This window comes from Pteropus alecto, unplaced genomic scaffold, assembly GCF_000325575.1.
Source record: "Pteropus alecto unplaced genomic scaffold, ASM32557v1 scaffold16, whole genome shotgun sequence".
Lineage (NCBI taxonomy): Eukaryota > Metazoa > Chordata > Mammalia > Chiroptera > Pteropodidae > Pteropus > Pteropus alecto.
Genome location: NW_006438867.1, coordinates 5696124 through 5708769, shown reverse-complemented (window position 1 = coordinate 5708769; position 12646 = coordinate 5696124).

Here is a 12646-nt window from a genome sequence, read left to right as displayed (position 1 = left end):
CTTCAGATGGGGTGTGACTGTCTGGGAGTTGGGTGCAGACTAGATTCGTTCACTTGGGAACAGAGGGGACAAAGTTGGCTGAAGTGGAGAACTTTCTGAGCCGTGGTTGGGTAATGGGGAGATCGCCTTGCACAAGCAGTTCAGGACAACAAAGCCAGCTTTTTTTTAACACAGCTTTTTGGAGCAGAAGGAAGATAGGAAACTATTACAGCTTTTAACATGATGGCTTTAGAAGAGTGTGTAATACAGTTAAGGGACTGTAAACAGCAAGTCTGGTTAGTTAACTATAATACAAGATTAACTTCGTTTGCTGTGAAGAAGCAATTACCTTGTCTTCAAGCCTAAACAGGCAACGTTCACATTAAGTAACAGCCAGTTAAACTTAATTTAAAAATCTACACAGGTACTTCTCTATTCCCATAGGAAGTAGGTACCACAGAAGGGCAGTTACCAGAGGGGAGGAGGGTGGGGGGAGCTGGGAGGTAGAGGGGCTCAAACGTACGGTCACCAGGCCTCGGGCAGCCACACGCAGTGCAGTACAGATGCCGAACTATCATCTTGTACACCGGAAGATGATACAGTGTTATTAACCAGTGTTACCCCCAATTTAATAAAAAATATTAGGGGGTAGAAACAATTCAGACATTGACAGCAAAGTGTGAAAATCAGTTTGTGTCACTAGATGAGGGTTTTCGTCTGTTCCTTGTTCACTCTTATACACCTATGTATTGTTTTCATGTAAATGGGATCATACTTGACTTTTCTACAACTTTCTCCTGTACTGATTAATGTTCCTACACAGCGATCAGCACGTGGCCTTATCCCACCATCTTAACAAATGCAGAGTGTAGCCTTTGTACAGGTGTGCCGTGATTGGTTGAATCGCTGTTCTGTGGATGGGCATTCGAGTTACTATATTTTTCACTTGTACAAATGATGTAGAAAATGCTCAATCCCCCATATGTGTCTTTGAGCTGAAGTGCCAGATTTCCTATGAGAAATAGCTTCCTATGCAGAGAACTGTGGCATTCCTTCAACTTACAGATTCGCCAAATTGCTTTCCAAAAAGCCCACCAATTAATACTGCTTTAATTTTTGTCAATCCCACGATTGCACAATTATTTTTTTCATTTGCATTTCTCAAATTACCAGTGAAACGGCATTGTTGCATGTTTTCGTTTTGATTCGCTATTTCTAGACTACGAATTATTTGTTCATATATTCTTTGCCCATTTTCCTCTTTAGTTGTCTCATCATTGTTTTTATCTCTGAGTAAAAAGAGATGGGTTATGGACTTCAGCCACACATTTTATTTCTCACAAAAAGGTACTACAGTTGGCTAGTGTATGTGCTAAAAGTGGGTTTGCAGCCTTTCTGTGAGTGCTTTACGTATTCTTGCCATCATTCCCATCCTTATTAAATATGTGGAAGATACTTGCTAGTGATTTTTTTTTAATGGTTATCTTTTATCATATACAGAAGTTTCTTTCTCTCCGTGAGCTCAAATCTCAGTATTTTTTCACTCTGGCTTCTGGGTTTTGTGCTTACTACAAGATTTTGAAAATATTTTCGTTTTCTTCTGATAACATTTTTTTACATTAGCTCATTTAATCCATCTGGGGATAATTTTTGTATTTTGTGTTTGATTGTGGTCTAACTTAATTTTTTCCTAAGTGTATAGTTAACTTTTCTTAACGCATTTTTTTGAGGGGGAGGGTATAGTTTCTCTTATTTCCACTGGTTTGAAATGCCACAGGTATCATGAACTAAACATGTTTATCTACGTGGATCTGTGTTTGGACTCATATTTCACTGATCTTTTTTCTATGCCTATACCAGCATCTAATGTAATTACTATGCCTACATAATTTGCTTTTGTATTTGGTCTGAAAATTTTTCCTAAGTTGTAATTTTAACCAATGTCTTGTCATTCTTGGCCATTCTTGTTATTTTCTCTTATTCAAATATCTCTGATTCAACATCTTTACAATATTGAGTCTGCCCACTGAGAGAGATTTTTTGAAGGCCTTCCCTTCAATATGGTATTATTACTTTCTTCGTAAGAATAGGCTTTGCGTCTTTTAAACAATACTTGTGGATTATTATTATTACTAACATTGGTATTATCATGCCATTATTTTTTAACTGATTATACCTGCTATAGTATGTTTTCAACCACTTTGCTGAGCGTTTATTAGTTGTAATAGTTTTTCTGTTAGTTATCTTGGATTTGTCAGATAACACACTGCAGATAATTTTGTCAGTATTATTTCAAATTGCTCAGACACATCAATCGTGTTTCTCCGGTCTAAGTGTGACTGTTGGCGACACTGGAGCGTTGTTAAGTACAAAGCATCCCGCCTTTGTCCAGTTTACGAGTTTCTATTTCTGTCTAATCAGGGTCATTAAAAAAATAAAGTCTGAAATGTGTGTTGGATTCCCATGTTTTCATGGCAGTTTGTGGTTTTCCTTTTTTTTAAGTAGTGTAATGAATTATATTTATAGGTTTTAGATATAGACCCATCTTTGCTTTGGTTGGATTAACCCAGCTTGGTCATGCTAGTAGATCGAGCATGCTAACATTTTACTCTGAAGACTTGTATTCATGCCGAGTAGTGAGACTGGCTTATCAGTTGTTTGTTGTTATTTTTATCCCAGTATTGGTATAAGCAGTTTTGCTAGCCTTCTAGAACGAGTTGGAAAACTGTTCGTATTTTTTTTATGAAACAGTTTATGTAATATAAGAGTTATTTACTTCCTGAAATCTTGATAGAGCTCATTTTAAATTGCACATGGTGCCTTTTTAAATGTTATTTTGTAAAATGTTCAAGTAAAAAGTATTTCAGACATCCGGGAAATAGTAGAGCATCACGCTCTCATTCTCCGGTTTAAAAAGATGTTAACACATCACCATGTTTTGTTTATGTTCTCACTAACTCGCCACCCCTACCCCCACCCCCCACTCTCCCTGTGAGTGAGCAGGAAAATCTCTCAGGAACGTTTAGCAAACGACGTTTTTTTTTAAATTGTGTTTTAGGAATAAACATTCCATAATTGTGACACAGGTGCTATGGAGTGATTCAATTTGCAACTGTCCCTTCACGGAGAGGATAAGCTGACTTTTACTATATATGCTATATAAAAGCTAATCCCTTTTTTGTTTTTAATAAATAAAATGTTAAGAGGTATAGCTAAACCTTATAACCTCTTTTCATTCCTCCCCCCGCTTTTTACTAAGAGGTAACTTTTTACTAAGAGATAACCATGCATGTTTTCATCCTCATTTTACATGTATATTTAAAAAAAAAAAAATAAGACTATTTTGTGTGTTTCTAAATTTCATGAGGAAAAAATCCATTGTTCTATTAATTTTCAAACCTATTTTTCACCCAATACTGTATCTGAGATACATCCCACGTTGATACATTTTTTTTTGCAATATAACATCTTTGAAATTGGGTTGCTTCTTAAATCAGTGATGTCTTAAAATTGGCAGCATTTTTTTTCCTAATGACAAAATAATGGTGTGCCTTATAACTGATGTCATGTTAGATTTGATTAAATCCCGTAGTTAATTCCTCTTAATTGCTTTTAAAAGCCTTCTATTGTTTGAATATGCCACAGTTAATCCATTTTCAAACCATAGTTAATCGTTTTTCTTATTGATGGCTAATCAGACTCTTTGCACTTTAACTGTGACAAGCCAGTGCCAAAGTGAACATCCTTCCTGTCTCATAGTTTATTCCGAACGGAAATGTCAAATTTAATGAATATGGGTATTTTACTTTCTAGGTATTGCCAAATTGCATTCCAAAGTAATTGTATTACTTTATACTCCCACCAGCAATGCGTAAGAGCTTCTGTTTGCTTTTCATTTTTAAACTTGCATTCATTTAACGTTAACTGTGTGTGCTGTCAGTTAGGGGTCTTATTTTATCTTCAAATGTGTAGTCATTCACCTCAGCGCTATTGCTTATTAAATAGTTTATTCTTCCGACTTTGATTTCAAAGCCTTTCTATATTGAGAACATATTAAGAATGATAGGTTGACTATCGTATGTATTTGATAACATCTGTCACGTTTCCAGGCTCTCTCGGGTGCTTCATTCGTTCATGATGCACTTCTCAACCATACATTTTCATTGCTGTAGTTTTATTTATGCTCTTCAAAATTCTCTTGGCTCTTCTTGTCTTTTACACTTCCACATGAATTTTTAAGTCAGGTTGCCAAGTTCTGGAAAAAAGTTCTTAGGCTTTTTATTAGAATTGCATTTAATTAAAAAATAAAGTGGGGGAGGCACGAATGATCGTCTTTATGATACTCAGTCTTCCCGTCTATGAATATAGTGGGTCAGTTAGTGACTATGTTTTATATCCGTCTAGTCAAGTTTTACAGTTTCCTTCATAACAGTCTTGCAAACTGTACCTTTCTTTAAAATGACGTATTTTAATTGTTTGTTGCTTCTGGAGAAGAACACTAACTAGCTCAGTCTGTCCTTACTCCTTTGGGGTCTAAAAGCTTTTTTAGGAGTTGAAGCTTTTGCTATCTCACTATCTCTTATCTTGCGGTTAGTTAAGCCAAGTTTTTCACTTCTTCTTGAAGTAGAATTTTGGTCCCTCGTGTTTTCCTTAGAAATCACGTGTCTAGATTTTAAAATGTGTTCGTTTTACGTGGTTTATTTTATTTTATAAATCTCTTCCACAGCATCTCTATTTATTTTTTCTTGTATCAAAAAATTTCGTTACCTCTTTTTTTTCTTCTATCACTGGATTTTATCGAAATTTTCTAAGAACCAGCTTTTGGTTTTATTGATTGAGCATTTTTTTATTGTCGCCTGTTATTTCTGTAATTCTACAATGATCTTCATTCCTTCTTTCAACTTTATTTGAATTTATTAGTTCTTTTTTAGCCTCTTGGGCTATATACTTAGTTCATTTACCTTTAATCTTTCTTGGTTTTTGATACGTGTATTTACTTCTCTTCTAAGTACTGCTGGATTACATTCCAAAGATTTTGTTTTGTATTGTTCCCCTTATTACTCATTTCCAAATAGCTTATAATTTATAATTTTATTTTCGAGTCATAAGCTGACTGATTTTTCTCTCCCAGAAGACTTTTAAAAATTCTTAATAGAAGGTTTGAAGTGTGGGGGTGGTGTTTTTATTTTATTACATTTTTGTGATTTATTTGTAATGTAACTAAATGTGGGCCAAAAATGTCAGTTGTATAATTTTGCTTCTTGGTGTGTGTTGAGAGATTTTTTTTTGCAGGTGTTTCCATATGCGTCTGAAAAGAAGGTTTATTCACAGTGTTTTGAGTACCAAATTTTGCAGATGTATGTGTGTTTTGTTCTTTTTGCTTGGGGGATGAAAGTTTCATGATCTTATATTTAATCCATCATATTGAGGCTTCCTGAACTACTTTAGAAGACCACAAACTTAATTATCTTTAGTATGTCTAATTATGCTACTGCTGATCGTCCCTGTAAGTTGAAGTCACTTGAATTCCCCAGAGCTTGTGCCATCCGGCCCAGAGCAACTCAGAGTTATCCCTGGGGATTACCAGTGATGAAATCCTTTCTCTTCAGTCTTCTTTCTCCATGACTTCTGTATCTCACTTGCTTTTTGACTTATGACACACAGACTAGGGCTTTCTTCCTACCTTTCCGAACATCTGTTATTTTCAGTGATGGTTTTTCTTCCTTCACCCACTCTTTAATTGGCTGTAACTTAATGTCAGCTTTCAACTTCTTGTCCTCTTTCTAAAGGCCAAAAACAATTTTACTGACTTCTGCACAGTAGAAATTGTATTCTCAGTATCCATTGATTGAGAAAATTTATTTCTATACATACAGGTAGAGCCATAACACCTAAGTAGAGCCACATCATAAATATATCCAACTGATAAACTGAGCATTTACGCCTAGTGTTCATCTTTGGTGGCTCTCAAATCCCTCACCTCTGCCTATTGTCCAAATTATAGGTCATTTTGCCCTTCGGTTCTGTTTTCTCTCTGTCTCTCTCTCTCTCTCGTTTCACATGGTAAGTGCTGTATGATTATTATTATTATTATTATTATTATTATTATGCTACAATACATGTAACAAAATTTACCATCTTAACCGTTTTTAAGTGTGCAGTTTCGTGGTATTAAATGCATTCATAATGCGTCACCGTCACCACCATCCATCTCCAGAACTCTTATTACAAAACTGGAACTGAACACATCAAACACTAACTTCCCATCCCCCAGCCTCCCGGCCCCTGGCAACCACCCTTCCACTTTATCTCTTCAATTTGACTAAGTACTTCGTATAAGTGGAATCACCCAGAATTTATCTATTTGTGATACCTCGTTTTACCTTGCTTAATGTCCTCATTATTCATCTATGTTGCATGGCCTCTGTCAGGATTTTCTTCTTCAAGACCGAATTAGATTCCAGTGTATATATATCCACCGCATTTTGCTCATCCATTCATCTGTCAGTGAATACTTGGGTTGCTTCCAGGTGTGAGCTATTGTGAGTAATACTTCCAGGAACATGAGTGTCGCAAATATCTCTTTGAGACCTTGGTTTCAGTTCTTTTGGCTACACACCCAGAAGCAGAATTGCTGGATCATGTGGTGATACTATTTTAAAATTTTTGAGGAACCTCGGTGGCGGCCATTTTGCATTCCTACCAACCGTTCCCACAGGGTCCAATTTCTCCAAAGCACGGATCCCGTTTTGATTTCTTTTATCATGTCTTAGTCCATAATCCTAACCGAACATGAATCTGACTAAGCCCGGTTCCTTCTTGCCTTACCTTCTGATGATGACCTGTTAAACTTTGGCTTATCCTTTTAAATGTCCCAACTTAATTACACTGTAGCAATAGCACTGTTTTTCTAAATACCTAGAATATAGACCTTCACACACTCTTTTTTATCCCACCTTTTAAAACCCAAAGACATTTATCTTACCGTACCATTGAAAACAAAAGGATTGAAATATGTAGATTTCATATTCAGTTGAGCAAACAGCCACAAGTCTATATTATGAAGAATCTCCGCCAAATATTTTTGGACTAACGGTGAATTCCACGGGCATCAAGAAAGAATTTGCTAAAAGAAAGTGTCACCATCCTGAAAAGTCCACTTAAGGATCCCCTGGGAGGAGTGGCCAGATGACCAAGTGTTGAACACCCCTGCGGGGATTCAGTCCATGTGACAAAAGACACGGAAATGGTGAGAAATTTCATGGAATCGCTGCCTTTGCTGCCTTCCAGATGGAGAGAGACTTGATCTGGAAGTGACAAATGGCCGAGGGGAAATGACAGCCACACAGCCCTCTGCCGGCCACCGAACCGAGCAGCTAGATCACCAGGGACTCCGTGACGAAGGCTTTGCTGCGAGGCATCCTGCCCCTTGCTGCTCTGCAGGAGGCGGTGTGAAATCTGAGTGTGGACGTGCTCCCTCCTCCCCGCCCACTGGTGAACGTGTCCTCTGAAACCCAAAGCGAGGCCGCCGGCTGCTTCGGCCAGCCGATTCCCTTCTGGTGGGCCGGCTAGAGAGGATCGCCACCATCAGAGGACACATGGGCAGAAAGGAGCCAACGGAGGAGGAGGAGGAGCTGTCTGTGCCTATTCTACCCTCCCTTCCCCTCACTCTCCCCAAAAAAGAAACGATGAGAGACAGGTGGTGAAGAAGATATGTCAAAAGAATGTCCCAGGAAAGGTGTCAGCCGTTCTCCATACTCTCAAAGAAAATGAGAGAGAAGTTGAACTCAGAAAAAGAACTCAAAGAAGCGACGGGAATGAGGAGATCAGAACTAGCCGGCAAATAGTTATAGATCAAAAAATGAGAGGGATCAAAGTAAGGCAGACCTAATGACCATGTGTAAGCTCCCGTGTCCTTGAAATAGAGTGTACCTTTCAAGCAGCCCCGGGTCGCTTATAGAAATTGGCTGTCGTGCCACAGAGACTCTCAGATTCCAGAATTAAAAATGAAAACCGAAAACGAAATATTTAATTACCTGGAGGTTTTTTGTTTTTTTTTTTTAGTACTCTCAGGTCAAGGGTAAAAAGTAAATGACTAGAAAATAACCATAATGAATTTACCGTGTATCAAAGGCAATATGTACTATGCGGTTGAGAATGTCTCTACAGCCAGACTCTGATTAGGGTTTCTCCCAGTTTTACTGCTTATCAGGTAGGTGTGTAACCTTGAGCAAGTTGTATAACTTCTCAATCTCTGTTTCAATGGATTAAATGAATGTAAAGAAGTACTTGACACACATTAAGTGCCTCCCAAAATATTAGCTATTGTTACTGTTTACTGAGGTGTTTCTAGAATGGAGTAGAGACAGCTGTGAACAGCAGAGCCAGACTCCTGATTAGGGTTTCTCCCAGTTTTACTGCTTATCAGGTAGGTGTGTAACCTTGAGCAAGTTGTATTACTTCTCAATCTCTGTTTCAATGGATTAAATGAATGTAAAGAAGTACTTGACACACACTAAGTGCCTCCCAAAATATTAGCTATTGTTACTGTTTACTAAGGTGGCCAGTGTTTCTAGAATGGAGTAGAGACAGAGAGCTGTGAACAGCAAAGCCAGACTCAAGGCACACAGAGGTACGGCCTTGCAGGCTGCTGTAACGACTGTGTCTTTAACTCTTGAATGACATGGGAGGCCACGTGAGGTTTTGAACAGAGGAGTCACACTCTGATTTTGATTTTAAAAAGATCTTCTGCTCACGTGATGAGGACAGAGAGGGGAGAGCTGAGGCGGAAAGGCTAGTTAAGGAGCCCATCGCCTTAATCTGGGTACCGTGTGACACTTAAAAAGATCTTCTGCTCACGTGATGAGGACAGACAGAGAGGGGAGAGCTGAGGCAGAAAGGCTAGTTAAAGAGACCAACGCCTTAATCTGGGTACCGTGTGACGCACGGCCATGTGCGCATGGGGTGGTAGTAATGGATGTAGTGAGAAGCGGCATCTGGATGTATAGTGAAGGTAGAGCCGGCAGAATTTGGTGATGCGTTGGAAATGAACTGGCCCAAACAGTTAACTGCCATTAACTGAGGGGTGTCCGTTATGGCTAAAGAAGAAAACTAAACAATAACAAGAGAATAAATACCCTTGTGTAAATATGGGATTAGACTCTGAAGTCCCCCGGGAATCATGAGCTATGCCGAGTTCATAGCTGACCTCTACGGGGATGGCCCTGCTCCCAGATCCCAGTGGGGTGGGGGGTTGGCGGGGAAGGAGCTGACACTCAGGGGCTAACATCTGTTTCGTTCATGGAACCAGAACTTTTTTTTTGTAGTGATTGGACAGAGGACAGTGACAAACATCTGGCAGAAAGTACTGGAAGAAACCAAGGCGTAACCTTTTCTCCCGTGGTCAGGGTATGGGGTGAGAAGGCCCCTTTGCAAGGTAGTCACTCAAGTTTGGAGAACGCTGGGCCCGCAGACTCTGGGAGTCAGCTGGCCTCGAGCTTTGGGAGAGGGGCCGGGAGCCATGCCTGCTGAGATGCAGAGGAACCCGGAGAAAGAGAGACGTGTGAGGGAGACACGCACCAGATGCAACCATGTCCTCGTCTCTGCCTCCATAGAATTCATGGCTGCCAGGGGACATCGGTTGCAGTTGGGCACCCTGGCGAGGAAACCGAGTCCTCCGTATTAATTGACATGAGACAGAACCAGAGCCACAGAGACAGTGGCGTTACTGTCGTGGGGTTTGGTGACGTGGGACGCCCCAGGGCCTTGTCGCAGAGCAGCGTCGGCACCGTGGGGTGGGGGGAGGAAGGCAGGAGGCAGCCGAGCAGATGAAAGTCAGGAAATGGTGACAGAGTGATCTGGAGAAGTTTTGGGGGAGAAGGAAGGAGGAGAGGACTATTTTTTATTTTTTAAGGGTAAATTAAACTTGACCACTTTTTTGTCCATTAGACATATACATTTGGGGTACCTGCCCGCAGCTTTCTTGAGGACTCTACTCCGGCCTACAGGCCCTAAGTCACATGATCTCATCCTCCCCCAAGTCCACCTGACCGGGGTGTGGCAGCCTGTGCTCCAGCGACCTATGCACGGAATGACCTGTCTCAGAGAGTGAGCCAAGCCCATCCGAATTTTCCTCTGGAAATCTGAATTAAAAGACACCAGCTTCCAGTTAGCCAAGGATGAATGCAAAACCCGCGGGCCAGTGGGGCCCGCGCAGGTGCAGGAGGAAGCGAAGCCGGTCGAGACAGACTGGGATGCGCGAGGCTGGCCCGGGATGGACCCAGTTGCTCGCTTTTCAGCAACACGGCCCTACAACGTCCTGTGACACCGCCGAGTTGAAGGAGTGTCATTATGTCCCAGGGGGAAGGACCCTGACCAGGGCAGCCTTCCCTGGGGCTCTTCCCCTCCATCCCCACCCTGCTCTGCTGTGTGGTCCGGACAGACACACGGGGAGTGTCTGGCAAGCGCTGTCTTCACCGTGTTACTGACCGGGTCCCTGCCACCGAGCATCCCGCCCGCGGGCCCCGCGCAGCTGGCCAGGGTGTGGCCTTATCCACCCTGCGCAAATGTCCCCACCATTGTCTAATGTTAACTTCACTCCGGCCGAGCTGGTTCACACCTCCCACCCCAACGCGCCCCACAGGGACGCTTTCACACCGAAGTCACGCCATCCAACACGTCTGTGACCGACGCCCTCTCTATTCAGATTGTGGCCTGTGGCTTGTGAGAAGCGTGGGCTCTCAGGCCCTGCCCCTGACCTCTGCTCGACCCGCATTTAATAAGACCCCCGGCCACTGGAACCCACGTTACCGTGTGAGAAGCGCCGGTCTCCACTGTGGGTATAATCTCCCTCCTGCTTCAGGTTCCAGCCTAGGGGTTACCTGCCCCGCTGAAGCTTTCTTCCCTGTCACCCCGGCGACGGCTGCCTCACCCTGAATTCCTATAGTGCCTTCAGAAACCATCAGTAGCTTTACTGAGTACTTGCTGGGGACTGTGCGTGTCACCTGTCATCCCGCACAATTCTGTGAGTTATCATTATCTTCACTGTACAGATAAAGGAGCCAAGACTCCGAGTGACCGGCCAGGTTAAAGCAGCTGGTGTCAGAGCCAGAATTTGAGCATATGAACCCAAATGAGCACTTCAGAGTATTGACTGCAATGATTTGTCATTATCATCTTGCAAGCGATGACTATGAAATTATCTATACAGGTAGTCAGCAATCCGGCAATGAAACTCCGATTAATTTATAGACAAATTGTACACAGCCTGTGACACTTCTTTGGTACTCGATGTGCCTAACTTTCTAAGATGGAACATCCTCTCCATGTAATCGGTAGTATAAGCTTCTAGAAAACAGACTTTTTTCACTTTTAAAATATCTACCACTGAAAAATGCTTCTGTGCTTTGCACACAGTGAACGAACACGCAATAAATGCGTTCTGTAATTCATTTGATCCTCACGATAGCTGTGTCACGGTCATCCCTAATTGGGTCTCTAATACCATGTCCAAAATGGGATTCCTGGTCTCTCTACGCACGTCCACCTCTTCACTCACTGCAGTCCCAGCTCTCCTCATCTCGGCCGGTGGCGAGTCCATCCTTTTAGTTATTCAGGCCCAAAACCTAAGGTCAACTTCGACTCTTCGATTTCTTTCTCACACCGCTTCGAATTGGTCAGCAAGTCTTACAGGCTTAAATAAGTCCAGAATCTACCCCGCTCTGCTGCTGCGGCTGTGGTCCAGCCCACTGCTCATCACGCCTCATGAATGAGCTTCCTCGGGCTGCTACAACTAGGTGCCACAAACCGGGTGGCTTAAGCAACGGAAATTTGTGATCTCACACTTCTGGAGGCTAGAAGTTCAAGGTCAAGGTGTTGACAGGGTTGGTCCCTTTCTGAGGGCTGTTAGGGATGGATGGGTTTCAGGCCCCTCTCCTTGGCTCGCAGATGGCCATCTGCCTTGTGCATCTGTTCACGTCATCTTCCTTCCACGTGTATCTCTCTGTTCAAATTCCCCTGTTTATTAAGACACCGGTCCTATTGGATGAGGGCCGCCTGAATGGCACCTCTGTAAAGACCGTATCTCAAACTAAGTTACCTTCTGAGGTACTGAGGGGTTAGGACTTCAACATCTGAATTTGGGGGTGGGAGATACACAATTCAACCAAATGTTACCAGGATGACTGCAGAAGCTGCTTCTTACCTGGTCTCTTTACTTCTCTCATTTCTTAGAGCTCATTCTCCACACAGCAGCCAGAGTTAGCTTTTTTTTTTTTAAGTTCAAGCGAGATCATATCCTCCTTCTGCTTAAAATTCCTCAGCGATTCATCACTGGAGGAAAAGCCAAAGTTCTTACAGTGGCCTGTGTATGAGAGTCCCTCCGATCTGGCTCCCATTACATCTCTGGCTTCATCGCCCCTTTTCTCCCACACTCTGCTTCAGCCCCGGGGGCTCCCTCGCTCGGGCAAGATCCCCTACCGTAGTATTTATGCATAGCATTCCCTCTGCCTGGATAGTCTGTCCCCAGATATTGGCGTGTCTCATCCTTCCTCATCCCCTTCAGGTCCGTTCGAATGTTTCTGACTCAGCGAGGCCTTCCCTGACTTCCTCATGTCACATCGCATCCCCTCCCCCAGCACTCATTATTGTCTCTCTATGCTCTGTTTTT